Source organism: Eleginops maclovinus, chromosome 20 (genome assembly GCF_036324505.1).
Source record: "Eleginops maclovinus isolate JMC-PN-2008 ecotype Puerto Natales chromosome 20, JC_Emac_rtc_rv5, whole genome shotgun sequence".
NCBI classification, from domain to species: domain Eukaryota; kingdom Metazoa; phylum Chordata; class Actinopteri; order Perciformes; family Eleginopidae; genus Eleginops; species Eleginops maclovinus.
In genome coordinates, this window is record NC_086368.1 from 26396823 (window position 1) to 26424706 (window position 27884).

The 27884-nt window shown below is 41.2% G+C and overlaps 1 protein-coding gene across 9 annotated transcripts in view; it reads right to left on the reverse strand.

The window, feature by feature from the left end:
* foxp1b (forkhead box P1b) overlaps positions 1 to 27884 on the reverse strand; it is a 187828-nt gene that overhangs the window by 132805 nt on the left and 27139 nt on the right. For all 9 annotated transcript variants that reach the window (XM_063910559.1, XM_063910560.1, XM_063910570.1 and 6 more), the window contains one exon: positions 11371 to 11414. The gene's annotated coding sequence lies outside the window, so the exon portion shown is untranslated. The remainder of the gene's footprint in view (positions 1 to 11370; positions 11415 to 27884) is intronic.

Genomic DNA, 27884 nt, shown 5'->3' on the forward strand with positions numbered 1-27884 from the left:
ATCATAGAGCATCGAGACTACTATTACAGGCAAAACATCTAATCCCCTGGCCATCGTTCAGGTCATGTGTGGACAAGGTGACAGAGGTAACTGCAGACGAATGCTGGTAAACCTCCGACCTGTGACCGACTGGCAAATGACATTATCCGAGTCTGACTACAAAGTCATACTCACCCACCTCAAGGGAACCTGCACTTAAAAAGGGTTTGGATCGGAGCGGTCGGAGCACCTTTTTGCCACTTCACACCAGTGCGCCTGTATATGATTATATTAATAGTTCCTGTAAGTTCATCGTTTTTAACATTAGCTATTAATATTTCACGGGGAGTTAATATTAATCTGATCAGAAATTATCCTCCTTCAATAATTCAATACACTCATTAATTATTCAATAAAAAGAATGTTCAGCATATTTGAAGGGAGGGAGAAAAAGAGTGGAAACGGGTGAGAAAATGAAGCCAAAATAAGTCACATTACAAGTTTGATAACAGCTAATAACATCCAGCCTGTGGAAACACATTTACACACTAACCATGCACCCTATATAGTGTACCCTTTACTGCGCTACATTCATGTAAAACTCATAATTACTAGTTATGAGGTATTTTAACCCTTAAATTAGCAGCATATATAACGTTAGGCTATAAAAAAAACTACATCCTGTTCGAATTGGTTCATCCCACCACCACGGAGATAAAGGCGGACTGGTGTTTGGAATTATGACGTTTTCTTTACATAACTTGTTAGCAACCACTTTTTTTTAAGGAAAAGCTTCAGACATTGGTTGGTTTGGTATTTACTGCCATATTTTATGTCCCAAAACAAATCATGGCAATCTATAAAGCTTGTGTTAACCACAGATTGATGATTATATCAGGCGGCTAACCAAAAACCAGTTTGAGAAGACGTTGACTTTTTTGATCTTGTTTTTAGATTTGGTCATGCAAATAAAGGTCCTTTGAATTTGGCAGGGGAAGCAGTCGTGGTAAAATGCTTACTCATTTCCAAGGCTCATTTCTGTACCGCTCTAAACTTTGTATTTCTGCTTAAGTAACCCTTTAAGTTCAGGACTTATTTCTACTTTCACTTAAGTAAAAGTAGAAATGGCTTACAAGTACAGGCGACCGTCTTGAAACTGGTTTGTAATCCAGACTTCAACGCGCTAACCAGGTTGCTGTATCTACTTGTGTACATTCAGATATAAGACAGACATGCAGACTGAGAAAGCCTCTGCACTTTGAAAAAACCCTGGGACTGCCAAAGTTCCTCCATGAGTGATTTTCAGGGATCAGACGGTGAAATAAAGACCTAATCTTTATTTGACAGGGAAGCCAAATCTCTGGCTCGCTGGTCAACCCCCTTGCAGTAGGCCCCTCTCTTTCACTGCTACACATCGCAGGGTTATTTAGAACCACATTTAGGATGCATGCTGTGTCTCTCAATTCAATATTTATACAAAAAGTTATTTTTCGATTGAGAAGAGTGCAGAACTATTCAACAAATGAGGTCCTATACTGGGTCACAGCCTTACCTGCATGTCAGCACATCCTGATGGCGATTTCCTTTTCAAATGTTCCCTTTTTTTTGTAGTCCAAGCTTTGCCTGATTGAAAATCTAACCCATTTCCATCTGCAGTTTAATGACAGGTGGAGAGAGATTTTTCACGGAGATGTATAGTCGAGACTGATAAACTATTAATCACGCCGCTGGACAATGACACCGGTTAAATATAAACACAAAGTGAAAAGGCGTCAAGTATCAGCCTCCCTCATCCCATAAATGATTCATTACTGGGGGGGCTGTTATTGCACAGCATATAGAATTTAAAAATTGCAGATTCCATGACTTCATTACAGTGTGTCAATGGAGGCTACAGGTCAGCTTGGACTGGAAATCATTTTCTTTTTCTGTCACACTCTCACCATCCCTCTGTGTCCGTCTGCTCAGTTCGGGCTCAATACTAATGCTGCGTCTCAATTCAAACACTATCCTTAGTACACTTCCATGTCGTATATGGAATTGGCGTGCCAATTTTGACCTGGTAAAGTTGTCTCAAATTGCACTTGGCTACTGTGCCCTCAGCTAGCACGTCTAGCTAGCTAGCGGTTAGCAATGATTGATCACGGTACCCCATCATTTCAGACTAATCAATTAACCCTGTAAAATTAAGAGTGCATTTCTGACATCTGATAATAGGTAAGCTGCTAAAAAAATGGGGGAAAGAAACTCACATTTTAATTTGTTTAATGCTGAGTTTAACGAAGATACCGCAAGTGACGTGTAACTTCCACTACGTAGCCAAACTAGCTATCATTGCGTGTAAGAAAGACCCAGTATTTCACACTCAGAGTTCAGTCTGATTCGCCAACGCTTAGGGATCCAATTGAATTATGTTCCATATCGTTTTCAAATATTTTTGTTCAGGATAAGACGGAACAAAGAGGAAGATTGACCAGTCTCAATGACGTCAGGGAGCAGTTGGGGGTTCAGTGCCTCAGGAGGTGAACTGGCACCTCTTCAGCTACCAGTCCACACTCTGTATATTTGGTCAGACGTGAACTGGTTACCCTTCGGTTCAAAGCCCATGTCCCCTACAGACTGAGCCACAAAGATCTTTACCTTCGTAACCTGGAGCATCTTGTTTCTGCAGATAGGTTTGCTCGTTTAGTTTACCTGTTGCTCCATTTTCTCTTATTCCACCACTAAGTGTGATACAGGTACACTTGTGAGTCTCCAGTTTCAAATATTCCATGTATTTTCTCAGTCAGTCCATCCTTAACTTTAATATGTTGGATAAGAAAAACATGTTACTTTGCTCTGTTAAACCAACAAAAGGGTCATTACGTGACCTCATTATGAGCTGCTTAACCTTTACTTAGAGTTTTGTGTAATTGCAACTAGGGAGAAAGTCAGTACAAACTGTTGCTGTGTTCTCCTAAATTAACCACAGTTGCGATGCATTTGTCAAACGGGAACACAGTCTGAGCTGCTTAACCTTTACTTAGATTGTTGTTTCCAATAGTTGGTTGCAACTAGGAGGTAAAAACATGTGAAAATACTCATTAAAATCTGAAACTCTTCCCTAAAGTTAAAGACAAATTGGGGATGGATGTTGTCGTGTTGTCAATGTAAAAAACAAGGGCTGATAAAAACTAAATTGGTGTTTTGGGTGAACTTTACTTTAAAAATGTGTCTACAAATGAGGATGGATTCAGTTGTGTGTGCACCGTAAGAAGATGCTCTATCTGGTGGCCTATTATCTCTGCAAATCAGGTTTAGTTTCTCCCGATTGTCCAGTGACTGCTTTTAATAAAATATATATGAAATATTGTCAATATCTTTCACTCCGGTTCTTTCTCCTGCTCTGTTTCCTAAACATGACAGGTAGTTGGTTATATTAATGGATAAACAGATGAAACATATCTAATATTTATGGACAAAGGAACATGGTTTGTGTTTTAAAGAGCAGACATAAAAAAGTGAATACAGATATCAGATGTTATTTTCCTGTGAGTGGCGGACAAAGGCTTTGTTTGTGAGCTCCACATCCTCCCCTCTCTCTCCCCTCCCCTCTCCTATCAGCCCAGCAGCAAACAGCAAACGAGTTGTACGCAAATACTAAAAGCCGTAATGCCATATATTGTTTGGTGTTAACATTTGAATATTTAAATGGCGTGTTTTCGATCTAGATATCCCCGTTGCGATTTCCATATGCAGCACACACGAACAGTCGAGTTGCCCACGTGGCGAATTGAAGACTTTGTGTGAGCATATTTGCACCTTTTTTTTTTTAGACACAACATTGGTTTGACACGGCATCATTTTGTCTGATTATGTCCTGGCTTCGTGCATACTTAGTTACCTATGTTATAAACGACCACTGTACGTGGCCTGTGTCAGAGCCGCGGAGCTGAGTGTGTGAATCACCCACGTACATGTCACTTAACCAAATTGGCAACGCTGATAAGCCGTATTTACATAGCAGTGTTGCTGGGCGTGATTACTATCGGTAAAAACTTCCCCCCACGCTTTAATGGAAAGTTGGGATATAACTTGGTGTGGGTCACAGCTGCCCTTTGGAAAATAGCTCAATTACCGCCGTGGATATAAACACTCGTGTGGCTGTGATCGGAGGGGTAAACAGATGTGGGGTGACAGTGTGCGGTGTGTGATCAGTCAAGCAGCTGTTGCTACACCTTCATCCATTCACTTGTTCTGGTGATGGATTCCAGTTTCTCCCCCCGCGGGCTCAACATGCGGACGCTCTATTTGCTTACGGGGCAGTGGCAACAGGCAGATTAAGCTGCTGGGAATATCATTAGCATGTTCCCTGTGTAAAGCTAACGCCTGCTGCACTTTTACTGCTGCCGTCAAACGCAACAAGCAGTTTGCATCAAGTGGACATTATGGAAAGTCCACACAGGCCTCTGAAAATGTAATCAAATGTTCCGTAACACTTTATTTTAATCGTCTAAATATTATTGACTATAAATACACTAATTATGTGTTATAATCTGCTTATAGGACTATATAGTTATAGCTATAAGCACTCATACATATACATTATACCTATTTAGACATACAATTGTAATTATAGGTGCATTTTAAATCACTTCATAAGGACTTATGAGGTCAAGAACTAAAATACTTTATAAATGTATACAATTTCAGATTTATTTAATGACTTTTTCACTGACATAAACCAAATAAGGCTCCGTTATAGGATTCTAAAAGTTTAAGGCAAGTCTTTCCCACATCCAACCCAAAAGGAAATTTACATCAATTTTCATGCACTAGTTGTTTTGCAATCCTGATCTGCTTTGCATCAACTAGAGGCATTTGTTTATATGTCACCAGTTATTTACAGGCTTTTCAAGGTCTGAATAAAACGATTTTTAAACTCCAACTTCTTATGTCTTGAAAGATTTCATATTTTAAAACCATTTAAGGTTTTTCTTTTGGATTAATTAATGTTATGCCTTTAACAGGAAGCCTGATTTATAACAATCTGTTATAAGTATATCTCAGGAAGGTCAAGAAAACTTACCTTAAAGCACCCAATAACCACTAAGAATTACATCATAATGCATTAGACAAAAATCACAATTTATAACAAATAAGGGAAATATAACCCTACAATCCTCAAAAAAACAGTAACAGTTATAAAGTATTATGATACTTGACCTTATAAAAGATTATAACATGCATTAATGGGGTTTTTTTTAAGCATAATGAACATTAATGGAAAGTATAACTATCATTAGAGAGAGCTATATGAAGATATAACTCCTTATAAGTGTGTTTTAATGCATTTTACACTTTGGCTTCATGGAAAGTGTGACAAACTTCTTTTCAGAAGTGAAAAATGACAACACAAAGAGCATTCAGAATGATGTCATGTGCTGTTATTTTTGTCTAAGCGCGCCACACTGCTCTCTCAGCGTGTATTGAAGAGGACATCCCCTTTGGCTGTTGTCTCGTTGGGAGCCTACCTGTCACGCGACTGATATGACGCCCTTTGAACGCCGCGTGTACGGTGATCAGAGCGGGCGGCGAGCACCCACATGACAAAGTGACTAGGAGTGTCAAAGCAGCCCACAAACAGGCCTGTCCTCTCGCAGACAGGAAGCTGGGAGCAGCTCAGGCGCTCGCCTTGTCTCGTCTGCCAGCAGCTAAACCGCGTCTGATGGTGTTCACGGCTCCCACTCTGGACGGCTGTTTTGATTTCAGCCCTGTGTGACACATCTGTTGCCTGTCACGTTGCGTTGTGCCCTAGCCTGGGCGCGACCGGGGCAAATGTGCTCCTCGTCCTTCTGTCCGTGTTTACAAACAGGGCTAACAAACAGGCCAGCATGGTAGGCATCATGTGGGGGGTCAGGAGGGCGGGGGGGGGGGGGGGGGGGGGCACGCGTGCACCTGTGCAGCCCGTCACAAGTGTGCAGAATGTGCTTTGATCAAAGATGCATTATCTGCCAAAACACCCGGTGAAATAAGATTTAAATTAGCCTTTTAGCTTCCACACCCCTAATGGTCAGGCTCCAGCCCAGCTTAAAGGGGACCTTTTATGCTTTGGTGGGGTTTCACTTTCCTCTATATGGTGTTTTGTGCACGTAAATGGTCTCCAAAGGCTAAAATCCCAAAGTTCATGCCAGAGGGAGTTTCTGTCCCATACGCTCCCCCTCTGCCTCGACCGTAATGCACCACTAGGGCATTTTGTTCCAACAATGCAGGGCTATCAGTCGTTTTAAAAGCACAATGGGAGCCAGAGCCTTCAGCTATCAGGCTCCTCTTCTGTTGAGCCAGCATCCAGTTTGTGTTTGGGAGGCAGAAACCTTCCTTACATTTAAGAGAAGTTTGAAGACTTTCATTTTGGATAAAGCATATAATTAGGGCTGGCTCAGGCTTACCTCAAACCAGTCACTAGTTATGCTTCTAAAGGCTTGGAGTATTGGGAGACTTTCATCACCTTTAATCTCTCCTCCTCTGTTTCTCCTTCTGTATGCACTCATGTCCAATACATGCTTGTCACTCCACTAACTAACTCAGCATCCAGGGCGTCATACCTGGAGTTTTTTGAGTCTGGCAAACCAGTATTAAAGGTTAAGGCGAGACACTACAGGTGAATAGGGTAACTTTTTTAACTTAAAGATATCAGCATGACATTTCTTCAGTTCATTACTTAGATTAAGACAATTGTTTTTTATATTACAAGTTTTCTGAAACAGCATGTTTAAATATGCAAATGACCCACTATCTAATTAAAAATGCCCATATTGTAATACATTTCAGGAACACAGTTCTGAACATTGGATAAAGTCAGTTTCAAAATTCTTGTTTTATTTTGAGGTCTTATTAGAATCTAAAGTTTCTACAGAAGGGATTTTGGATATCTGTTTTCATCACTACACACATACTGTCAACAACAATACATTATCAATTTCTGCCATGTTTTCAGGTATAAAGTGTTATATAATTCAGGCTGGATCATGAGTCGTGGATGCACCTTTTCCGTGGTTCTGCCTTAGCTTATGTTAATATTGTTTTCCGGCTCAAGGATTTTTTTCCCCTTTATTTTCATAACTTTTCACATCATTTTATTATCTTTTTTAAACTTTACACACAACATCTATTGCAGATCTGTGCTTCCTGGAAGAGAGATCCCTCTGATTTGTTTTTCTTCAGGTTGTATTCCTCGTGCACTGCGAGGGTCTCAGGACAGAGGGTGTCCTACACACAGTAAAGCCCCCTGAGACAAACGTGTAATTTGTGGTGTTACGATATGTATATAATTTGTTTGATTGATTCCTGCATGCTGCGCAGAATGTGAGTGCTCCGTATTCAAAGATGCATTATATGCTAATAAACCCGGTGTGCAATCTTAAGTGAAAGCCAGGCGTAATTGAAGTGTTGATTGTGTTTAATAAGTGAAAAGAAAAAGGTTTTGGATCTTGGTCACTTTATTATCCCCCATCATCGTACGCCGCCTACTGAAAAATCAATTATTTCCCCTCCTATGTCTAATTGAGAAAGTTTGCCCCGGCTGTAAATCAAATCTCCATCTAAGGTGCTTTCTTCACAATGTGCTCTTTATGGGCTTTTAAAGCCCCTTCCGAAGAGCATCTCGCAAAACTACCAGAATAAAGGATATTCTGTGCGAGAGTCCCGCTGTCAGCTTAAATACACGAGCAATGACCATGGCTAATTGGATCCATCCCATCCATCCATCTATGAAGTACACATGCCGTATCAGCAGAAAATCAAACGACATTGTTTCACTCAGTGGTGAGGCAGGCCCGGCACTAAAGAGCCAGAGAGGTATTTATTAATGGGATGTTACAGTAGCTTAGAAAGAGGTGGTGGTGGTGGGGGGGGGGGTGCATTCACAAGTGCTTCATTTCTATGTCCTTGTCTGTCCAATCAATATTCAAAAGTGCCTCGTAATTACACGTTTAGGATTCATTTACATGCAAAGTGCCAGTGGGGCGATAAATTGAAGTGAAAAAGTTCTCTGTCTCTTCTGCTGTAAAATGTTTATTAACTTAAATACCTTCCTAAATATATTTATTTCATTCAACTAAAACTCAATAATAACAACAGGTGACACAATTGCATTGTGGCAGAGCGGGGTTTGGTACCTAGGGACCAGTTTTGCATCATCCCCTGTTTCCCCGCTTCCTGTCTCTATAATAATAAAAAAAAAAGGTACAGGTGGCCCAAAAAATGATCTTAAAATAAAAAATGACACAACTGAGGTTTGATCAATTTGCATGAGTGCCAAACACCAGCCTGTTATGTAAATGCAATCCCTCTTAAGGGGGCGGGGGATTTTTTATTTTGAGATGGCTCATTTACAAATGACACAACACTCATACTTTCCATTTACTATCAAACTGTTTCGCAGGAACCTGGAAAACACGTAGCTCTAATGTAACAATACTGCCGCAGTGGAGGGTACATTTGAAATGATGGTACACCGTGACAGCGGCTCTGACCGGCCTCGTCAGACCCCAAGACACGGCAAGGCTGCGCGCGGGGGGGGGGGGGGGGGCATTGCGATGCTACAGGGCTGTAATATATTCAAAGAGGGATCATTTACTTAAGGCTTGCATCCAAGGATCAGTCTGGCCTTCATTAGCCTCAATCTGACACGGATGTGAACAACATGTTGGCTTGCCACATGAACACTGCCCCTCCTCCCGCCCAAAAGACTCCACTCTCCCCCTCCCCAGCACCACCACCTCCTCCTCCCTTCTCTGAGACCTGCACGGCAAATTCCTCTGGAAATATCACAGGTTGTTAGCATTCCAGGGAGAATTTTATACGGGTGTACACGCAGGCCTTAATTAGAGACACTATTTGATCATTCGGCAGCTGGGCTTTATTAAAACCACGGGTTCACATCACCCCGCAGTCACCCCCAGCTCAGCCAAGAGTATACGAAACAGCAATATGCATATTCATCGCCCCAGCAGAGCAGTGTTTACTCTCCGTGTAGAACAACATTTCAGTTTCAACTTTGTGGATTTTGTTTTTTGAAGAAATGTCCAGTAACTTATCTCTTTAAATACTGTAAATGTATTAGTCTGCAGTGTTAAGTGACTAAATACATTTATATAGGAACTGTACTTATACTGTCCTTGTGAAATATAAGTACAGTACCTATATAAATGCTACAATATACTTCTATTCCACTCAATCTCAGAGGCAGACGTTATACTTCTTACTCCTTTGCTTTATTTGACAGCTTCAGGTAATTGTCGATATTTAAATTAACAATACAAAATATAATAAATCAAATACAAATTGTTGTATATATATATAATAATAATAAATAAGGCTTTATTGGTATCGAAGGGGAATACAAAAGTTGCCCAGCAGCATGTGAAATTATATATAAAATAAATATGAATGAATCAAAATCAGCTATGCAATTACAAGCTGAAACATGTACACATTATTGCTTCAGTAATTATAATCAATGGGCTTCTCTGCATCATTAGTACTCTTATTTGTACTTTAAGTTAGGGCCTGGCATTGATTCAATGTGTTGATGTATTCATTTATCGTCTTTTAGGAATCTAATCTGGAAAGTGATGTATTTTAAGATAAGTAGATATACAAGTATGTGACCTTAAATGAAACAATATATGAAAAGGAAATATTGATTTATTTTATTCCCAATAGAATTTCACTTTAAAGTGTTTTGTTAAAATAATCGGTATCTTTTTAAGATGAGTAGTATCCAATAACAGACTTTACTATGTGAAAACACAGTATAGTGTGATACATTGTAAGTTAGATATGAAAACACCCTCACAGGAAGAGCAGTTTCCCTACGTTAAGTATATTTTCATTCTTCTGTACTTACCATTAGTAACTAGAGTATTTCTCAGAGGGAGAAGTACTCAGATCTTGTACTTGAATAAAAGTAGAAGTACTCAGATCTTGTACTTGAGTAAAAGTAGAAGTACTCAGATCTTGTACTTGAGTAAAAGTAGAAGTACTCAGATCTTGTACTTGAGTAAAAGTAGAAGTACTCAGATCTTGTACTTGAGTAAAGTAGAAGTACTCAGATCTTGTACTTGAGTAAAGTAGAAGTACTCAGATCTTGTACTTGAGTAAAGTAGAAGTACTCAGATCTTGTACTTGAGTAAAGTAGAAGTACCAGAGTGTAGGAATACTCTGTCACAGTAGAAGTATTCTAAATGTTCCTCCAGTGAAAGTAGAAAGTACTCTCCTCTAAATGTACTTAAAGTAGCGACAGTAAAAGTAGTCATTGTTTGATTGGTCCATTTCAGAATAATATCTCTGATATGTTTTATAATGATTGATCATTAAAGTGTTCTCAGAGCTGGTAAAGGTGCAGCTAGTTTGAATGGCTTTGTATACTGCAGGGTAGCTGCTGGATTTACTCCAGGTGAACTACAGTCTGATTCAAGGGTTCACATCATTAATCCTAATCTGCCTAGCAACTAAAGGTACTAAATAATGTAGCGGAGTAAAAGTACAATATTTACCTCTGAATTGTAGTGGAGTAGAAGTACAGAGTAGTATACATTGAAATACTCACGTAAAGTACAAGTACGTTAACATTGTATTTAAGTACAGTTCTTGAGTAAATGTACTTTACACTGGTATTTCTACACTGCGTACACAAGTCCAATATATTTAACATCTGTGCGTTTTTAAGACAGTCTAAGGCATTTTGAGACTCTGATAAAAAATGTTTTCCAAAGTATTGCATGCACAACATATTTCTAAATAATAAAAATCCACAACCTCCACCAGAGCACTGCACGTTAACCCTCCACAGAGCTCCAGTGAGAGCCACCACCTAAATGTCAGCTTCACAAACCTGGAAAGAAGCGAGGAGACGTAAACTGCATCTGACCAAGGTCGACGGGGACTATAAAACAAACACCGGGTTTAAGGTGAAGTCTTCTCTCCGTGAAGGTTGTCCATGGTTCGTGTTTACACGACACGGCGGGCTTTGAAATTGTTTTGCAGTGTGCAGTCTGCCCGGGGTCATTGTTTGTTTTTGACGTGTTTATACACCACACAAGGAGTAATGACTTCTAGTATAGTCAGGGGGATGCAGACGTGATTCTGCACAACAACTTTTACTTTTCAGGTTCCCAGCTCAACACTCAAACTGCTTGACCTCTTCACCGTCCTCAGCATCATTCAAAATGATGTAAATATGTAAATGCATCAGGAAACCAGAAGCAGTTACTATGCAAAACCTTATCGTTTAGTTGCACAACAATTTCCATACAATGCCCTTCTCTGTAAAGGCATTTAAGACCAGTTAAACTGATAAAACACTGACACATGTAATTGTTGTGTACGGACATGCATAGAAGTTCTTACTTTGATGTGTGGCACCACAGGACGTCACCACTGGAGTCTCCTCGCTGCACCGGCAAGAGAAAAGAGGAGGAGAGAAGTAGAAGAGAGTAGGTAGGGAGGTGGGGGTAGGAAAGAAAACAGTGGAAATTATTTGAAGGTGACAAAGTTTTCCCACAATCAGTGATGTCACAACAGATTCTGTTTGGTTAGAGCTGCATGATCTGGAAAATATAACTTATTGGGATCATTGAGGCTGATATTGGAAGTGTGATATGATTCCCAAGATTGGTATTTTTGCGTCATTGTTTTCATCGATGAAAAATATGTTTACGATTTTTTAACAGGATTTCTGCCAAAATTAGGTATTTTTTTACGTCCTTACATTATGATTTGTAGGCCAGGATGTCTTTGTAGCAAAACAATGCTTAAAGAGGCCCTATTATGCTTCTGGGGTTTATATACTGTAGGTTTTAGTGCATGTCAATGGTCTGCAAGGTTATAATCCCAAAGTGATCTCCAGAGGGAGTTTCTCTCACACACACCTTGCCTGAAACGCCTCCAATGGCCTCCTTTCTTTACTTCTGAAACATAATGACATCACGATGTAACCCTTACGCTTCTATTGGCTAGTGCTCCAACACATTGTAAGTGATAGGCTAAGGGGCGGGGCATCTGTAAGCAGTTGACCCATGACAATAGAATCGACGAGCTAACCAATCAGAGCAGACTGGCCTCTGGTTTCAGACAGAGGGTGGAAAGAGGTGCTGCAGCACAGGCAGTATGAGAAACATAAAGAGCTTTTTGAACATTAAAGCATAGAGACATGTCCCAGTAGAGACAAAAAGATATACTTATGAAACCTAAAAATGAGCATAATTGGGCCCCTTTAATTCAGAAAATAAGTGAAAGGATTCCCCTTATTTTGGCTTTAACAAATATTGGTCCTCATGAGATATAAATATTGCGATGTTGATTGCATTTCAATTAAGTGTGCAGCCGTCACACACACACACACACACACACACACACACACACACACACACACACACACACACACACACACACACACACACACACACACACACACACACACACACACACACACACACACACACACACACACACACACACACACACACACACACACACACACACACACACACACACAGAGTATGAGAGCAATTTGAAAGGACTCTAAACAGGTCACTTTGAAATGAATATTCATTAAAGCAGACTTAAATAGCTTTCACAGTGGTGGATACATATTTAGCATCTTAAACCAGAACTCCCTTGATTAAACAAATAATGACACAAAAACTGTAACTGGGTCCAAATTAATTTGCACTAATTGCATTTAAACAATGCTCCTCCCTGACCTCAGATCAAGCATGTTTTAATTACTGGCTTCTGGAGGCTGAGTAACAGGGTTGATGGGTAAATAAAAACAGCACACTGGTTTTATCCAATATAAATGAAGCTCTATTTTAGATCAGCCCCTCACAGTCCTACTGCCCCTTCACCTTTGCCATAGTCTGCAAACACAGAGGGAAGAAACAGCGAAATGTGTTTCCTGAAAGGGAGGAGACGTGGAAAAAGCCCATCCTGCCCCCAGAATCACCGCCGCCACCGGCCTTTCTGCAGAGGCAGCAAAAGTTCCCCGAGAGGGGAGTGTCTGCCAACTCAAACAGGGCCTCGCTCTCCTCCCTGTGGGCCGCCGGCCGCCCATGTGGGCCTGCGCTGGGCTTCCTGAGGGCTCGCTGCAGCTGGAGAACTTTGAATAAAGGTAACAGCAATGTCACAGCTACTGTAAACTTGCTGAGCTGCTCCTGTCAGCAGGACGTTCCCAATCAAAGCAGAAACAACCCCACCTCAAACACACAAGGCTTTTCTTTTTTTTTTTTCCACAGGCCCTAAGTCCAAACTTCCCACGCGTTACAAAGAGAGTACACAGGCGAGAGGGCAACCGCCGCTCCCTGATCCTGCCAAACAAAATGCCAAGAGACCGGGAGTGACATTCAGCTCTGGGCTTCAAAAATACGAGCAATTTGAAAATGATTAGAGTCTTATTTTATTGTCGAGCGCCTGACACAGGAGAGGAAACCAGAACAATCAAGCCGGCTGACTTTTTTTTTCTTTTTCTGCTGAATTTAGAAACACTAATTAGTTTTGCTCTCGTAAAGCCAACCTGAAAACGACCAATTAGAAAGTGAAAATGATACGAGCGGAGGAAACAAGAGCTTGTCATTTCCACTGTTTGAGTCCCATATGCACAACTTTACTGTGATGACATTCACACACACACACACATACAGGAGATGATTGGCATGCCGCCTACTAAACCTGATGTCACGTACACACTCTGACCAGTTAATGGCACTTTAAATCAAAAAGCGTTTTGCTTAGTTAGAAGGGAGCCATTACAGATCTGTATGGCCACATCAAACCCGGGCTGAGCAGCTTGTGCATGCAGATGTCTGAAGTGCCAGGCTGTGGAGAGGATACACCCCCCTCCCCCTCACTCACACACACACACACACACACACTGACCACAGCACCAGCTGCTTTCAGCTATAGACCAACCAGGGCCAAACTGTTACCCCCGCACAGGTGCCTTCTTTCTACGAATTTCCTCTTTCAAGGGTACTGGAGTTATTCCTCTGCATGTAAAACTAGTTCATACCTAACGGGCGCTGTTACCTTATGTGTTTATATTGAATGCAAATATGGGCACCTGCTGAGCAACGCATTAGAAATTAACTTGTGGACATTATCTTCAGGAATTTCCCTCCGCTATTCCCCGAGCAAACAGCAGTAAGCGTTCCATCACTGTCTGGCCGAAGACGGATGGGCTGTCAGAGCCTTCCCCTGTCCGGGATCCAGCTCCCGGGGCCGGGGAAGTGGCTAAAAAAGGCCGGCGCTTGGCTTTTCCAGGCCCCGCGTCTTTTACTGGGAGTAATTCTCAGATGCCAGGTCGCTGCCAACGTCCTTGCAGCCAATGGCGGAGAGGCCAGTAAGTTCACATTAACTGCAGAGTGTGAGTGCGCTGAACATCTGCTCATGAATGAGAGCGCTGCCCACTAACTCAGCGAGTTGAGGCCCGCTGATGAAAAATTCAACGTTCTCCTGGCTGGCACGCTTGTTTTGCACAATTCTCCTGAGCCGCCACCCCCCCCCCCTTCCTAGAATTATATTAAGAGAATTTCAGAACGGCCGAGTGTATCTGAGAGAACAGCTGGCACTGAAAAGGGATCTGCCGCTCGGCGAGAGCTCAGGGACTTCACACGGGATCTGCCTTCTCCTACACCGTTTGTCCTTGAAGAGGGGGAAGAAATATAAGTGTTAAGCACCCAGGTAATAATAAGAAAGCAGAGGCTACATTTAGCTGATTACTCCGCCCTGCGTGTGCTGCAGAGGACGCAGCTTTAGGAAGGAAGGCATGAATCGATATGGAAGACAAGAGGGGCAATGTGACAATAAGTAGCTCCCTCTGGAGACCCATTCACTTTAGCTCTCCTTTGTTTGGCTTGTTTAGCTCATTACATTGTTAACTAGCAGGGATCTGCACCCCCCCCCAACCCCAACCCCACAATATGGGATCAGACTAATCAGAAACAGAAGCAGTCTGTTCAGGGGGCGAGTACTTCAAAGACTTTGGAAAGTACGAAGCAGGCCAACAATCCTCTGCTACAATGGCTGCAATTATGTGCCTCATGAGTCTGTCATATTACAAAATGTAGAAGCTATTTACAATCCTCCTTGTTCAGGGACACAGTGTTTTTTGTGCCTGTGTACACAGAAAGGTGGAAGGGGGTACTTTTTCCTTTTTTTAAAACTTAAAAGTACATCTTACTTAAATAAAAGTACACAAATATGGGCATCAAAATATACTTAATCAGGGGCTTTCCTAGAAAAATATAGCATGAGGGCGCTGACGTCACTTCCGGACAAATGACGGCCCCACCCACTTCCCAGCTAAAATAATGCAATACAGTCGAAGCAGAAAGAATAGTTTCTTCATGTCTTAAAGATGCTAAGTCATATATTGCACCTCAAACCACAAAACAATTACTGTTTCTTTACTTCCTCTACAGAAAAGGAGAGGTAAAGAAACGATCAGAAGTCTCAGTTTCAGTGCAAACCTGCTGCCTGCCACTCCCACCGGACATCCATCCCCTATTTATTCTCTGTAAAAACAAAGCTGTCTCTATTTCTTGCGTATTTATACCGTTTTTGACAAACAGAAATATTGTTTTCTAGCATCACTTACGGGGAAAATCTGCATTTTTGGTATGAGGACGCAGCGCACCGTTACTCGGTTTAGACAAAACCCTGCTGAAGTACCAAATGTAAAAGTAGAGTGACTTCACGACCCTGCTGGCCAGACGTTCCTCAGTGACCTCATCCAACAATACACCCCTACCCGTTGCCTCAGGTCTGCTGACACTAATCTACTGCAGCCCATCAAGACAAAGCTCCGGACCTGGGGTGACAGGGCCTTCGCTGCAGCCTCCCCCACCCTCTGGAACTCCCTTCCCAGTCACATCCGAAAGGCCAACACTCTGGAATCCTTCAAAAAATCTCTCAGAACTCACTTATTCACTCTAGCTTTCAATCTCCCCCCCCCCCATTTTACTCTGCAATTAGGACTTTTGTTGTTTTTCTATATTTTTCTGTTGATTCGGTTTTGATTTTATGTAAAGCATCTTTGAGCATTAGGAAAAGTGGGTTTTTTATTTTCTCTTAACAGACAAATTGTACTTTGTTTAATGTACTGAAATGCCTGTCTTTTGTCTGCAAATTGCATTTTGAAAATCATATATATTACATTTCTGCAATTATGATTATTGATGTGTTCATCACATCTGGAAAAGGATGGAGCTCATTTTAATTTGTTAACCAATCAGAGCAGACTGATTGGGACAGAGGGTGAAAAGAGGTGATGCAGCAGAGAGAGTATGAGAAAAATAAAGAGCTTTTAGAACGTTAAGGCATGGAGACGTGTCACAGTAGAGACACTAAATACAAATATGAACCTAAAAATTGGGCCCCTTTGAGGACAATGAAATTGTACTTAGGTAGTGGTACAATACTTGGGTAAATACTTGGGTACACTTGCACTACACCACTGATCTGAAGATGATGAAATGGTTTAAAAATGTTAAAGGAAGTGATGACTCCTAGCAAACACTAAGAATAAAAGATTACCACACTGGGTAATTTCACTTCTGTGTTTCGGTGAAATACAGTTAACAGATTTCTAAACGTCAGCACAGAAACAAAACCTTCATCTCATTGATGCTCTGAAGGATGTGGCAATCATGGCAACAACTCAACCCCCCCCCCAAAAAAGGAGATGTGTGAATATAATATTGCTATTGAAAGCCAAGAGGAGCTCATTTAGCCGGTGACAAATGACAGCACTTTGTCTTCCTGACAACATCCCTCCTTCATCAAATGTCCGACTTCACGTGGCAAGAGGAAATCACACATTATCACACTGACAAACAATTACAACCGTGTCATTAGCGGCAACCCCGGGCCTGAAACCATTACCGTAACACGACGTAGCGCACCACGCTAACCATCAGAAGAAACACAGGATGCAGATGAAAAGACACGGATAAATCAATCGTGACGCAAACAACCTTACAGTTCGGGAAGGATCTAAATGTTTGCAGTGAAAGGGAAGGGGAGGGTGCTTTGTGCCAACTAAATAAATCACAATATAATCAATCAAAAGTTCATGGAATAAAGATGAACGCCTTTATATTAAAAGTCAACACTTTAGAGGAGTTTCTCTTTAAGTGACTTAATCAGATACAGAGCATTAGTATCTTTTTTAATACATCTCCCGGTGTCAGGCGGCAAATGAAAACGCTAGCCTCTGTAAATATGACTGCTTACTTCTAACACAAACATTGTTGACACCTGATGTAATTTCAGCGGGACATCCAGCTGAAAGCACACCGGGGGTAATATAATGCTCTTAATGAGAATTCCCTTCCAGCTTGAGACCTTTGGCGAGATAGCCATAACGCATGGCTTCTCTTTTTAATAAAATAATTGTTACAGTTATTAAAGATGAATCTCATCACAGTCGAGATGACAAAATAATTCATTACCAAAACCCAGGCTTTAAATAGCTGCAAATTATGAAGCCCTCCCCCCACCACCACCACCACCACCACACCGCCCGCCCCTCGAAAATACACTTCCAGATAAATGGGTCCGTTATTTCGTATAAATATTTGATATATGCTGCCCTTGGAAGGGAAGAAATATTGCGAGTGTCCGTTAAAAAGTTTGCAGACACACAATGAATTAATTCAGGGAAATTGAACAATAAATACAAAAACTGTAATGAACTCATTTCATTTATATTGTAACTCTTAGAGCTGTTGCTGCATCCTCATTATATTTGTGTTTTGATGTGTTCAGAAAAACCTTAAAAAGCTGGAATATTGACCTATATTATCTGTATGTATTACTATTTACACAGTCATCTCAGGAGAATTTGTTTCTGCAATTCTACAATTTATAGTTTTGGTAGTGGGGTTGTGAGGTGCTTCCATAGTCGGTGTACAGTATAACCTACTGTACTGTAGATGGGGGTCAGCATTCACCCAGTTTAGGGAAATACACAGGAGTAGGCGCAAGAAAGCTAAACAATGTACTGCAGTGGATTGAGGCAGCACATGTATTTGAGCCATAAAAAAAGACCAATGTTTGATTCAAAGTTACACTGGGAACTGAAACGCCTCCATTGGTCTCTTTTGTTTACTTCCTTAACATTGAGACATTACTATGTCACACTAAATCTTCTATTGGACGTGATAGGCTAAGAGGCGGGACATCTAAGTGGTTGACCAATCACAAAAGAGCTGGCCAGCTAATCAGAGCAGACTGGGCTCTGGTTTCAGACGGAGGGTGAAAAGAGGCAGTAAGAGAAAAATAAAGAGCTTTTTGAACATTAGAGCATGGAGACATGCCACAGTAGCGGCACAAAATACAAATATGAACCTGAACATTAGCATAATAGGACCCCTTTAATTGTTAATGGTGGTCTGACTGTATATATATATTTTCTCTAATGCCAGTCTATTTTTTATTTCTTCTTTTGTCTACACTCAAGCACAGTTTAATTCTTGTTTTTAGTTCTAATTTATTTCTTTGCCTTGTATTGTATTATGCTGCTGCATCACAAACATTTCCCAGTTTGGGATTAAAATAGTAATTACTTTCTTCAAAATACAATTGCTCATATGTTATGAGATCCCAAGCAGTGTCTTAAAATTGTCTTCTAATTATTAATTAACAGCTTGGTTTATCTCAATTAGCATGTATAAAGCCACATGGCTACAACACTGCTCTGCCTGCATGATGCTGCACACATTGCAGATTTATTTTGGAGCCTGCAGTTCCTCCTCACAGCACCTCCACACGTGAAGCAGAGGAAAAAGCTTCAAACACATGTTGGTAACAAACTTCAACGCTACTCCCCCATCTCATTCCCATTCACAGCTCCTTTCTCGCTTAATTTATGTATTCAAAAGAGATAATTCAAAAGATAATTTACAGTGATGGCATGGAAACTTCCCAGCATGCCTTTTAACCTGTCGTTTTTCACTCTCTCCACAGCAGGATGTCCAGAGGAAATGCTTTATTAAGATCCTGCCGACATGAAGAGCCACCGTGACTTACTGGTGCATTACTGTCTAAAAGGCAAAGTTATTTAGACCAATAAAAGGCTAATATATTGTTGGAGTGGAATTACACATAAGTTATCTCGGCCTTAATAACATCACCGCAACCCCTGATGTTGTTTAGATCAATAAAGCCCATTAAAGTAGAGACCTGGAGCGCAGATAAGGCTGCATCGCCACGGCGAAACACTGCCAGAGAGCAGAGGTCTTTATCCGGCAAACAAGAAGTGGCCGAAATGAGACAAACACTTCAAACTTAATACCATAAAAAAACTCTATTTCATTGTCTGCCTTGTGGAGCCTTCTGGTCTGCAGATAAACAAGTGGAAAAGATGCTAATGGATTTTAGATATTGGTCAGGAAGGGTACAGGGAAGATGGGTAGGGAGAGGAGGGGGAGCAAAGGACGGCCTTCAGTGTAGGTTAGGAATAAACAACGTTACCTAAGAATTCAAATGTTTATAACTCGGCTAAATAATGAACACATCTAGTATTTGGCAAATATGTTGATTCAAACATGATTTTATTGACCTATATCTGTCCTGTAACTGTCAGCCTGTTTCTCGTATTTATTTTCCATTAACCCGTCTTTCAAAACTGCCAGAGCCCACACTGTGTTCCCTCTGTTTATTTCTCAGACATCAGCTCTCTCTCTCTTTTAGCCTCTTTCCTTCTCTTGATCTCTTTTTCCTTTTCTATATTCTGGAGAAATTTCAGCCATCATGGATCCAAAGTCTTCAGCTCTGGATTAGTATAAAAATGAATATTCAAGAAGTAGTTTTCTCAAGTTCCTATTGTAAACTAAAGTGCTCATTTGGTACCAGCTGGCATTAAAGTGTCCGCACTTCTTTTGGCACAGGGATATGACCTTGATCAGAGCATCCTTAGCAACAGTGAGAAATAGCAGACTGCAGATGATCAAAATTGACCCATTAGAAATGAGTATTCATCCAAGCAGTGTAATGATTTGTAATAATGGACCATCAAAACCAATGTTGTTTTTAATACACCCATACTAACTTTAGCGAAGATTCCGCTTAAAAATAACAACTTTTTGATAATAAATGTGCCAATAATTTCATAAAATATGCTATTTCATTTCCTCCCAGTAGCCTCCATGTCATGTGACTCCCAATCCAAACCAGATGATATTTCTGAACCTGACAAATAGGAGAGAATAGAGGACAAGCTTCCTCTATCTATGGAGTATGGATTAATTCATATAAATCAAAGCACATAATCTGTAGTGTTGTCATTATAAACTAGGATGTTTGACTGGTGGTAAAAGCAGCACAAATACAAACATGTGAAAGTAATCTACAAAACCAGAGAAGAAAAACTGTGACTGTGTGAAACCCCGTGCAGCGGTAGGTCGTCTGACTGTATACATATGCAGGGGGCTGTGGATGTGGTTTCCCATCATCCTGTGCTCATTCTTAGAAGTGTCCACCAGGTGATGCACTAAATCATGTGTGTGTGTGTGTGTGTGTGTGTGTGTGTGTGTGTGTGTGTGTGTGTGTGTGTGTGTGTGTGTGCGCACGCATGCAGCGACTGTCCATCATCAGAGGTGTGATGATGACCACAGCCTTAGCAACTCCGTCGAGGCTCCTCCCTCGAGATATGACGTCAACACAAAAAAGGAGAAGAAGACTCAGAAGTGTGTGTGTTTACCTGTTTGCGTTTAAGAGTGCAGACGACGTTCACGCTCGAATTGCAGCACACAGACACCACAGGAAACCACAGAGAGTTTTGACACTATCTCTACAAACGCATGAAATGACAAACAATATGTTTTTTTCTTTAAAGTATGTCCCCTATGGTTTATACGGAGCGTCAATAGGAAGCTTACAGACGTGTTTACAGACATGGAGCCGGGGGGGGGGGGGGGGGGCTCCCACAACTGAAACCTTTTAAAGGGCTTCTGGTGCTTTTTGCGCCATCTCACCTCGATGTGCATTTTAGAGAAGCACTCTGGCATATACTGAGAGACTGTCCAAAAAAGAATTGCTCCATCCTCTCTGTTCCTCTCTTTTTATTCATACATATTCCTCTTGCCAATTCTGCTGTCTTCATCTAGAAGCTGTATCCTCACATTATTGAAAACCACAAGGCAGGATTTTTCTAACCTTACCGTAAATTGGGTAATGACAGTTTCTGTTTATTTACATAAAACAAATATGAAGGGAGGTACATCTTGTGGTTTATATGGACTGACTTCACTGCTGTCCATATTCAGACAGATAGAAGAGAACCTAAATTGCTCATTTTCAGATTCATATTTGTATTTTGTGCCTCTAATGTGACATGTTTACATGCTTTAAGTGCTTTACTTGTTCTCATACAGCCTAATAATGCATAATAGGGCCCCTTTCACAAACAGAAGCAGAATATCACTATGACTGCAGGTTTCGATATTGGTTAAAAGCAAGTAAATCAAAATTAAGTTAGTATAAATCAAACTAGAAATTAGCATTGTCAGATAAATGCCACAGAGACCTTGAAGAGGCAGGAAAAATAGGTTTTGAACACAACATCTGAGTACAACAGTGTAAAAAAAAAACTATTTGGGAAGCAACTTGTGTAAAACCCATTGTGAAAAAAATTAAATAATAACTGCTGTTTTAAAAGTGAAATGAGCCATAAAATATTGCTCATCTTGTGCCAAAATGAGTATAAAACATGCATTTAAGTTTCAAAAAATCGTGCAGTTATGTGTATGTGTATACAATACTATCTGTAAGTGTGAGGGAAAGCATAATAGAGATATATTACACTTTTATTTCCCTTTTCTTGGCTTTGTATTGCATTAGTTTTTAGCTGTGTGAAAATCTGTAGTTGATTTTTTTCTTCATCCCAGTCTTTCCACGTTGCTAACGTTTTGAGCATGGATTGAATATATATAGAATACACAAGACCTTTAACAGGACACCCAATACAGGGACGGAGCTGGATATTTGTGTGTGTGTGTGTGTGTGTGTCCAACACATACACACAGGCCATGGTAATGATTGGGAATAATATCCTTCCAATATGATCAAGTCTGACAATTTAATATTACCCAACAATAAATACATCAAGAGCAAAAAAAAAAAAAAAGCTAAGAAAGAAGCGGAAAATAAAAAGCCCCAACGAGAGGCGATCCTTCCTCCAGCACCAAGTGACAGCATAAATAAAGTGTGGCACATCTTTTACCTTCTTCAATTATCTGCCGTTTGACATGGGAGCCGAGCACAGTGTAATTAACATCTCAGGAGATAATGGGGTCGCTACTCACTGATCAATCTCACACATATATTATTTGCCTTTTACCAGTCCATTCTCCTCTTGTGCTGGGAGGGGGAATATTCCACAACAGAGTTTTCTTCTTTTTTTTTTTGTGGTTTGGGGCATTTAATAGAACTCGGCTAATAGGTCTAATTATGACTCATCCAATTGAGCTCATCCTGCAAACATCAATTAGGCCGCAACCCAGTTCAAACAGAGCCCTTGCTTTCACAGTGAATAACACATCCGTGCAATTTGTGGCCGTGTTGTCATTTTAAATGACTTTGTTAATCAATTCAATTAGGCTATATCCTGGCTTCAAAATGGTGGGACAAGCCCCAAGGAAGTGAGCGAGGCGTTGAAGAAGATTTTCGTAATGGCCAAACGGTGGTACTATAACTTCTGTGTCAGTCCGGGATGTCACTGGGCACAAAAATATGTTTTCCCATTGACTTGCATCAGGAATGAGACGTCTGAAAATCAGCAGATGCTTTTAACTGACCCAAATCAACTGAAATCATGAGGTCCTAAAAGGAAAATGCAAGTAAAATGTGCAACTATGACGTAAAGGACAGGGCCAGGGCTAACGAAAGTGCAAGTTCGTACGGTCTATGGGTCCAGATCCCCAGAAAAGCCAGGTACTTTGTACGAGACAGGCGCATTTTGGTTTCATACGTCACAGGAATTCCTACCAAGATCTCTTCATGAATGGTATCAGGACAGCAGAAAGCCAGCTTTGTTGTGATTGGTCAACCGCTTAGCCTATCACATACAATGTGCTGGAGACTGGCCAATAAAAGCACCAGTGTTGTAAAGTGATGTCACCATGTCTCTGGGATTTTAGCCTTTGCAGACCATTTACTCTTTAACCCAAAGAGCATAACTGGGTCGCTTTGATATCCTTAAAACAGAAAGCAACCCATCAGAGATACATTTTCACAAGTAATTGTGAGTGAAAGTGAACATTTCCACCAAAGAAATGACCTCAACAGGTTTCTCTCGTTTGTTTTGTGCTACAATCCACCAACAATGTGTGCGTGTCATGGCTATTCACAACAGGAATGGTGCTCGCCTGGCCCCCTTCACGCTCATAACTGCAGAGCTCTCCTCCCTCAGGTTATTTGCCAGATGCCTTTGAACAGACCTTAAATCAGCCCTGAGATTTATGTTGTTTGTGTTATGTTGTTTCTGTCGAGACCCAGGCTGACTCTAAGGACAAAAACCGCACTTCCTCTTTAAGAGGCTGAAGTGAAAAAAGTGTGTAATAACCGTGTCGCTGTAATAACTGCTGCTTACGTTGCATCACTCACAGATCTTTTAATAGCATCTGTGCTGTGGTGTTAACCTCAAAACTGAGTATAATATGTGCCATTATTTGGTAATGCAACTAGCCAGCTACAGAAATCCGCAATTATTAGCTCAGCCAGAAAAAACAACTGGTCTGCCGTATAGCTCATTTGAGTAGAGCTGGAGGCCCACATACTGGGGCTCAGTCCCCGCCGCAGAAGACTCGGGTTCAAATCAACCCAGGGACCTTTTACTATTTTGTGTCATCCACTCTGTCCCCCCCTTTAAAATGTGGTGGCCCTAACCCTAAAAAAAAAGAGAACTACTGGTTTGATTTTTATTAAACTCGGGTTGAGTCGGAAAAGTGTTTAATATTTTTCAACATTTTTGTGAATATTGCGATACAGCCCTTGGCTTAGATCATAGCTTTCCAAATACTCTTAAAAGTTGTAGTATTTATTTTTCTATCTGTGGGTCATTGTGTTACTCAAAGCTGTCAAATATAAAAGAGGGGAAGACTTCTTGAACTGTTGACTATGCAAGGAAGTTTAGCTCACGTTAGAGTTGCCTGGATTAAGTGTATTCAATTGGAGATCAAGTTTTTAGCTCTTTCTATCAGGAATCCGGATGAAAAAATGGCGAATAATCCATTCTCTTAAAGTGCATTTCATTAAGCTGACGTTTATATCCCAAGCGTCTCACAATAAGTGCTTATCCATAAAGATAAAAACAAATGCAGATGTTTGCTTTGAATAAGCCAAACCATTGTTATTGCTGGTGGTTAAAGGTTTTTTTAGGTGTGTTGGGTATCACAGCCAGGTGTAACAGGGGATTTTCAGTATGTGACGGTAGATGTGGAACCTTTCTGCTGTCCAGATTTCAATCCACCAGGATGGCAAACAGGTGTGTTTTAGTTTAGGTGTATCTGGGCGCAGAGTGAAGGAGCAGTGAGCCGATTGGCCTTTGCAGAGTGAATGCACGTGCCTGGAAGTAAGAAGGACCTGATCCCTTTATAGCACCATAGGAGACTACCAGTGTGTTCAAACGGATTTGGGCGAACACTGGCAGCCAGTGAAGGGAGTACGGCGTAGTGGTGGGATGGACGGGATTCAAGCAGATGTTAATGGTTTTTTTTTGCATGCATTTCAAAAAGGAATGCTAGTGACTGCTTCATCTTAACTTTTAAATCAAATGAAGATTCTTCCATCCCCCCCTTTGTATACAAGTTCAAGTTTTTAAAAGTTTACAGACACCAACATGCTTTTAAAAAAGGTCAAAAATGTAAAAAAGACGTCAACCAATGGGCAAAAAGCAGATCCAAAGAAGGGAATCTAAGACAATGACTGCTGCGGGGAGCATTAAAAGCTCTACTCTGAGTGTATGATTAACTCGACGCTGCCTCGACACGCGGGGGCTGTTTTTACAATTTGGGCTTTAACAGATGTGCGTTTTATGTGGCAGGTTCTCCAGAGTTTAGATGCCGCTGTCCGCATAGATGAGACCGTAAGGCAGCTCGTAAAAGCTGCCTTTGAAACTTTGGGGAGGGTTAATGCCGACATAACAGCTAGTGGGCAGAGAGCTGTGTGGCTCACCTCTTCAGCACTCACATGCAGTGGTGGAAAATAAGTAGATCTCCTCTAGTACTATTGTGAGGTGGTTTTACTTTACTTGAGCATGTTCTTTTCAAACTACTTCTACTCCACCACAATAGTGCAACTATTTTACAGTTGAGTTCATATTAACCCTATATTTTTTATAAATGAGTTCATAAAATGTGATATTCTACAATGAACGTACAGAAGAGAATCAGGGCCACATGTGAATTATTTGGGGTAATCAAACAAATACAATGATAGAAAGAAAAATAGAAAATAGAGATTTTTTTTCTGAGTTTTGAGATAAGAGTCTGAAGTCTGACCTTTTTCACAGAAATGTGACTTTTTTTCTAATTTTTGGTCAGATCTAACCTCTAATCCTCTGCCAATAAAGTAAATTAGGCATTAGTTTATCAAAGAACAACTTTTGCCAATACTGAACTACCCAATTGAGGGAATATTTTTATGGCATTTATAAACATGTGGTTCATTTGTACTTATTAAGATTGTTTGTATTTAAGAATTGTTAGCATTAGGGAATACACATTGTACTAAATCGTACTTTTGCTTATTTTACTTGAGTAAGATTTTCAATGCAGGACTTTTAAATAAGTGTTGTAACAGCGTTGTATTCATACTTTTAATAACTATTCCATCTGAATGCTTCTTCTAACAGATGAAAGCCAGTGAGAACTTGCATCTCCCAAATTAACTCATATATTCCTGCATCTCCACTCCGGTGAGGTATGAAATAATGCATGACACACTTGCATCTTCAAAACGAGCAGTTTACCGTAATGTGAAAACTGTATTGTAGGGTGACGACAAAGGTAATTGTACTGCAACCACCAGAGTAATTACTGTGATTTACACACCATCAACCCCCCCTCTCATACCTAGCTTTACAAGGTGGAATTCCTGGCAGGACACACACACACACACACACACACACACACACACACACACACACACACACACACACACACACACACACACACACACACACACACACACACACACACACACACACACACACACACACACACACACACACACACACACACACACACACACACACACACACACACACACACACACACACACACACACACACACACACACACACACACACACACACACACACACACACACACACACACACACACACACACACACACACACACACACACACACACACACACACACACACACACACACACACACACACACACACACACACACACACACACACACACACACACACACACACACACACACACACACACTTTCTCATGTTCTCAATTTGTTTTTATTCTCTACTTCAAACATGGTTTTCTTTTTCTTTCTTTTTTTGGCTGCCAGAGACAATCTTTCTCCCACAATGCAATCTCAAGACTTCACACGCCCTTTTTTTCTCAGTGACCTGTGTTGACTTTGGTACCACCTCCCAGGCCCGGCAGGAAGGCCTGCTGAGTGAGCTCTGTATCCAGACCCAGCCTCTTACACAATACAGCCCTCCTCCTCCTCCCCCCCGATAACCCACTTCCCATTCTCGATCAGACCTCGGGATTGTAGAGTGAGGGTGGATATGACAAAGATGGGAGGAGGTGTGTGTGTGTGTGTGTGTGTGTGTGTGTGTGTGTGGGGTGGGTGGCACATCCTGCGTGAAACCGCATCCTGAACAAGCATCGCTGCATCTCACTGCAAATAAATACTCTCTCCTCCCGCGCCGCTTCCGTCAACTGTCACCGCCTTGGCTCCCAATCACCTTCAAGTCCAAACAGGAAAGTGCAGGGAGGCGAGGGAGACGGCCGATATGAGCTTTAATTTGCTCCTCGCTGCACTTTAGCCCCGCCGCTCGCCGCTTCCTATTCTCCGACCAGCTGCCACGGCTCCGTTCCAGACCCCGAGTCCTTCCTGTCACCTTTTCATGACTGCATTATCCAGGAGGAGGCTCCCCGTGTCGCTGGGAAATCACCGTTTGGTGGTGCTTCCTTCGTTTATGAAGTACTGTACAAGACGTTCAAAGCCACGCGCCGCATCCTCAGAGGAGCACTGCTGCTTTGTTACCTGCTAATCCCCCCCGAGCATTATCACAGGAGATGCAACTGAGCAACGGAGCCTGACGGAGGCAACAACGGAGACATGACAAGCCCTTCATGCATGAAGCGCTTTGTGTCGCCAGGCTCAGCACGTGAATGTACATCATTTGATTAGGTATCAAAGCTTGTTATGATGACAAACCAACCTGTGTTCAACAGAATTAAATGTTTTGGATTATAGACACAAAGCAATGACTCAATAAAAAGGGATTTATCTGGTAGCAGGGACACTTATCGGGAATACTGTTCCTGTTTTATGTGCTATTATCAATGTTTCCTTCAAGAGTGAGAGCATCCAGGCCCACAGTACTCCTCTTACTTTGCCTTATTACACTTCAATGAGTTGAGCTGAAAATTGCATGCAGCTGCTGACTGCAGAGTTTTGGCCTGAGCTCGAAGAACCACTCAGTAACTGACCTGTCAACACTGAGACAGTTAGCCTGCATGCTGTCTGCAGGGGATTACATAAGAAATGGAAAGATTACTGAAAACAAAATGGTCACATACAGCCACAGAAAAAATTAAGAGACCGTTCCAGCGTTATCGTTTTCTCTTGTTTTCTTATGTATAGACATGTCTTTGAGT